The 6005-nt window shown below is 42.5% G+C and overlaps 1 pseudogene; it reads right to left on the bottom strand.

The window, feature by feature from the left end:
• Positions 1-604: 604 nt before the first annotated feature.
• On the bottom strand, positions 605-723 carry LOC118609189 (annotated as a pseudogene).
• Between the last annotated feature and the right edge of the window lie 5282 nt (positions 724-6005).

Below are 6005 nucleotides of genomic sequence, written 5' to 3'. Positions count from 1 at the left end.
AGTTTTCAGCAAAGAAAAGTTATTAGAGAGTTGCAAGTCCTGGAGGCACAGGGAAAAAATCCTTAGTCATGGAAACTAAGGGAGTAGGGGTCATGGGTGCTACTGACTGGACGAGGCTGAAGTAATTGATCATATTGTGTCCCGTTCTGGGATAATCCACAGTGTCATCCCATCTGGTCTGGTGGTTGGTTGGGCTGTTCTGCCTCCATGCGCCTGGGGCTGAAACACATCTGAAGCCAAGATGTCATCCTTAGTTTAATGAAAACTTATTATCCTCATGATCCTTAGACCCAGGCTTTAGTCTTAAAAAATTTGACAGTGGCCAGAACCCCATGTCCTAAGGCTTAATGATTAAAGGAGTAGGCATACAAAGGTGGAAGGATAATGTTGGATAAAGCAAGTGAGTCACAATACCATTACACTAGGCAAAACCTGTTTGAATGGGAGAAAAAGCTATCTTAAAGAAACGAAGGCTGTGTGCAGTTACGTTCTCATCATAAATTTATCCTGAGATTACTGCTCTTGCTGATTACTCTTGCCTGGGAGCCCCTGTGGTAGGGATGGCAGGAGACATTTTATTTTATTTTTGTTACTATTTTTTTAATGCCTACAGCACCTGGTATTCCTAGGTGGTCTCCCATCCAAGTACAAACGAGGCCCGACTGTGTTTTGCTTCCAAGATCAGATGAGATCGAGCACATAAAGGGTAGCATGGCTGTAGACTAGGAGACATTTTAAACTCAGAGGGAAGGTAGGTTTTTCTTCACAATACTAAAGTTGTTCTCCCAGTGATTGCTCTAAGGGTGTCTGTCCTAAGGAAAAGGTCACTGATTATCATAGGCCAGAATAAGCTTGGAAGTTCTTTTTAAAGTTTACCCAACTCCAACCTGGCTGGTGCCCCCACAGCTGTAGGCCTTGGGCCAAGGATTTCCAGAGCACTGGAGGCCATCGCCACACTCTTGATAAAGGAATGGATTTCAGCTGTGAGGGGAGGCCATGAGAGGGAGACTGGGAAGGAGCCAGTTCTGTAGCCAAGATGGCCTGTGACCCCTTGGAATGCAATGCCCAAGGATAGTTGTTAACCACCTCGAATCTGTTCAGCTTTCTCCATGTCATATAAGCATAATTGTATGAGCCCATTGCCATATTCATTCATCCTTTCTTCATACTTTCCAGTAATCAATTTTATGGAACAAATAGTTGTTAACTGCCTCTTATAAACAAGCAATGTGCTAGGAATGTAAGATACACATGATGAATACAGTACTACGATTTGAGACCTAGCTGGCAGAGAAAAACAATAAATAAGTAAACACCTAAGTAGGTCATTATAATTAGAAGCATATTTGCTAGGAAGTAAATGAAACATAAGCTCTGGGGTAAGCTTCGGGGTCTCTGGTTTGCCTAACCCCTTTCAAGGCCCTGAGGGACATTGTGTATGGGTTGGGGCTAGCAATTTATACACAAGCTCACATGTTTTTGTAAAGTTTGCAAAAATATTATATTTTGGAATTCTCTTTTTTAAAGAAGGCTGCCCAAATGTATCTTCAGCCAGACTGCCATGTAAGGAACTGAGCACAGATTATCACTCATATATGGAAATAAAAACTACATTCTGACCTTTTAGAGAATAGTAAATGTGAGACAAGCCTGCAGTTGTTGTAAACAAACCTGTTCTCATTTGCCTATTTTCTTTCACAATTACTTTAGGTTTTCTTACATGCAAATAAAAGTTGATAACACTCAGCTTGGGGTGGCAGAGAAACTTCTCCATCATTCTAGTAGAATTTAAAAACAAACACGAGAGTAACCCATTATGAACATCAGCCTATTTAGTCTTTCTCTTTCTTTTCTTTTCTCTCTCTACTAGGGTGGGGAAAAAGGACAAGAATACCATTTTCTCCTCCAACTCAATCACTGTCCTCTTTTTCAAAATTCTCTAGAAGTAGAGCAGAAAGTGGAGCTTGGAGAAGGGAGTAGAGGAAATAGACTATGACAATTATGTCTTCGGACATGTCAATTAAATTAAAAGCTAAAGTAAAATTCTGTATGGGAAGAAGATAAAGTGCCCTGAGGCATACTAGGAATTATAACTTTTCACCTTCAGTCTCTCAGGAGAGAAAACCCCATTTTAGCCTTGTTGAAGCTCTAGAGATGAGAGCAGAGGTGAGTATTAAAAACTCATATGTCATGGGCATGGATCATGCAGAGCAATTGCTAGCCATAACCTCATATAATTTTACCAATGAGTACTGCCTCAGTGTAGTTTGGCTGAAGAGCTTCTTTGATACTCAGAGCTGGCATAGGAACTATTTTCTGGTTTACGTTCACAGTGTTTTAATTGCTAGGACTATGATCCAAGTTACCCGAGTGCCTATATTTTGGTCTTTGTTCTAGCCTGCCTTTTAGCTTATGGCTTACTCCAGTGATTCTTTTCCTTGATATGACAGAGATGAGTTATTATCACCACACAATCCATTTACCCTTTCTTCTATAGTTTAGAAATAATAGAAGTTGGAAATATAGTCACCCAGCTAAGGATTGCATTTCCCAGCCTCCTTTGCAATTATGTGTGGCCATGGGACTAGACCATTACCAATAGGATTTGGGCCAGATTTATGACCTTAAAAAGAGTGGAACCTACCCTCCTCTCACCTTGTTCTATCATCTCACTGGCTGAAATGTGGATGTGGCAATGAAAGCTGAGACAGTCATCTTGTCCACGGGAAGAAATCCAGGGAAAGAAATGCAGAGCAACTATAAAAGAAACTTCCTCATCTGAAGATTGAGGAGCTACTCTGTCCTTCTTTAGTGGTTTCTCCTCCTGTCCTGTATTCTACTATTATACCATCAACTGCACCACTTCCCTCAAGTGCAGCAAGGGAACCTCAGCTTATAAACTATATAAATGAGGTAGACACACATCCCATGCTCTGTTTGATGAACTTCCGTGTGCAGACAAAACGCCTGGGGTTCTTGTTAAAATGCTGAGTCTGTTTCTGTAGGTTTGGGCTGGGACCTGAACTTTAGCATTTCTAACAAACTGCGATACTGATAACACTGGTCTGACCACACTCCGAGAAGCAAGGATCTAAAGCACTGAACCTAGCTTCTAAGAGGTCCTCGCCATCACTCCACTTTTAGTCTGCAGGTCCCTTCAGGCCTCTGAACCAGTGCGCATCTTCCCCTCCATCTCTCCTCCTACAAAAGGCCAGTCAAAGACACCGGTTTTTTTTGGTGTGGTTCCCAGTCTCCTTTCATCTGCATGACTCTGCTGACACCATGTCTGTCTTGGGCAGAGTGAAAGGTGTGTCCAGATGTGCAGTTCAGACAGCAGTCCTAGAATTTGACAGGTAGTGTCAGAGAAGATACTCCCAGGTCAGAGTCTTATACAAATGCTCTCTTCTCAGTAAGGCCTTTCCAGGCCACTTTCTCTAAGTTTGCAACCCCACTCTGACATTTCTTTATTCTCTCCATGCTCTTAAAGAACTTATCACCATCTAACATACTACATATTTTACATGTATATTTTTATTTATTGTCTGTCTCCTCCCACTGCAATGTAAGCTTTTGTCTGTATTGAGAGGATGAATGACAGGCAGGTACCGCTAAGAAACACAGGGAGGAGCAATATGAAATGGTACTGCTATTTGAGGTCCCAGGCAGGTTACCAAGGCAGGTACTCAGACACCTCGAATGACACAGTGAACTTGTAAGTAAGACCAGATCTCCAAATATCTTGCTGCTGTCCTCCTACCACTGCCACCAATCCTCATTTGTGGGAATCTTTCTGTGACAGCTATCATCCTCCTCACAACGAGAGGGTAGATATTATCACCTCCATTTGATGGACGAAGATTCGGAGGCTTAGAAAATGTAAGTATCCAAGAGTTGGGATATCAATCCAATTTTATTTCACTCTGGAGATACAAGTATTGGATGTGGAAGTCCCAGAGTGGAGCTATGTCTGCAGGTGGAGGTCAGATGCCTCCGGTTTGGGGGAAATAAAGGCTGAAGAGGCTGCAGAGCAGGCAATGCATGTACCTTCCAGAGTTCTCCACCCCAGCAATCCTGTTCTTCTCATTCTTTCTCTGTTCATGGGCATTAGGCTCCTCTTCCAAGTAACTCCTTCATGACACTGCCAACTGTCCTTCCTTATGCGAAACAGGTTGTTCTAATGCTGCTTCACCCTCCCGCACTTTCAGCTCTTCACAACTCTATCTCCCAGAAATGCTGGACCCCTGGGCCCACTTGATAGTCCTCGTCCCTTACATGCTCTCACCTGGAAGTGATGGCAAAGATGCATAGACCGAGCAGGTGCACACCCTGTCATCCCTCACGCTTGCCAATACATTAGGGGGCATCCCTTAACTCATAATCGCTCCAAGTGTCAGTAAATATTCAGCACGGGCAAAAGCATGGCCACTGATCTTCTAAGGAAGATAATTTTGTTAATCTTTACTTCCATTCAATTCTGGGAGAGTTCATTGAGTGCCTGCCAGCGAGCTTGCTCAGGATTCCCACCTGGGAGTGGGGGTTGCAGGAAAGAGTACGCCAAGCCGAGGGAAGGATATCTGCCTTCTGCTTTGGTCCTCGCCCCCAGGCTGTTATTAAAGCTTGCACATGTCCTCAAACAGAACCTGCACCTGTGACTAGCACCTTCTGAACAGTGAGTGCTCTGCCTCCATTATTAAAGTGTCTCTGCAATTACAATGACAGGGGAGAATGCCTGAGAGATGCGCTCTGGAGCCCCTGGATAACCTTGCTCTCCCTCTGCCTGTGACTAACATATAATCATGCCCTGTATTTAGAAATCATCCTTCTCTGAGAAACTAGAATGGCTTTCTAGACGTAATCTCATTCATTCTCCCAGCAGCCTTATGAGGCCGACCAGAAACAGGTATCCTTTGCCAACCTTGCCTACCCTGTTTCCAGAGGAGAGAAGTGAGACTCAAAGAACTGAATGTCAGCATGAGTCAGTGAGACAGCTAGTACTAAAACCTGACTCTGTGTCCAGCAAGCTGTCTATTCATCTCTTTCTGACAGCCCAAAAGAAAAGGGGGATTTTTATATCTTTATATACAAGGACTTAAGAAAAAGGTTGGTTTTGTGAATGTGCTTTTCTTTCAGAGTAGAATAGGTAAGCTAGCCTAAATAAAAGATGGAGAACTCAGGATTTAAAATAAGTGAAAAGCAAGAAGACTGAGGGCGGGCAGAAAAGTGTGGTGGGATGGGCACCAAAGCTCTGAATTGTTCAAATCTCAGTCAATTGTCACACCTGAAAGCAGAGGCGCGTGCTCGGTATCTGGCGTGAAACACAATGAACCATGGTCCATGACTCATACGCAAGGACTGATGCCTCATTTATTCTTCAGGGTTCATTGATTTTTGAAATATTCAAAACAAAGGCAGATGGCTGTGGTTTATGGTTCTGTTTTCTCAGATATGACTGCTCAGATGCCCAGGTCATTGGTTGATAAGTAAGGAATAGAATGACAGTAATGGCTAACATTTATTAATCACTTACTCAGAGACAAACATAACTATTTACATGCTCTATATTTAATCCTCCCAACAATCTCATGAAGTCATATTATTATCCCCATTTTACTTTTGAGAAAACTAGGCTTAAGGAATATGGCTAATGGGCTTTACTAAACTGTTCCTCTAATATTCCCAGAGCTGTTTACATGGGTCTGCAGCGAAAGACTGACTAATCCATACAGGACACAGTTCCCTGATGGATACTGGAATTTTCTACTCCCACGAAAGCAAGCGAAATGTCAGGATGAGTAGTCAATACTAGGAAACATATCCTAATTTTTAAAATTCAGTGACAGCTTCCTCTCCGAAGAACTTCAACTTCCTTTTGAAAACCTAGCGACAATTTCAAGCATTTAGAGAAGTTCTAACAAGGTCTAGCATAAACTGTTTTTTCTTTAGTCTCATGGAAAGTAAGCTTTTAGCCGAATGATTCAAATAGTGTTTTTTCGAAATAAATTTGC

The sequence above is a fragment of the Rousettus aegyptiacus genome, unplaced genomic scaffold (assembly GCF_014176215.1).
Source record: "Rousettus aegyptiacus isolate mRouAeg1 unplaced genomic scaffold, mRouAeg1.p scaffold_m13_p_10, whole genome shotgun sequence".
Taxonomy (NCBI): Eukaryota; Metazoa; Chordata; class Mammalia; order Chiroptera; family Pteropodidae; genus Rousettus; species Rousettus aegyptiacus.
Note: the sequence above shows the minus strand (reverse complement) of the source record. Positions and strands in the feature narration are given on the sequence as shown.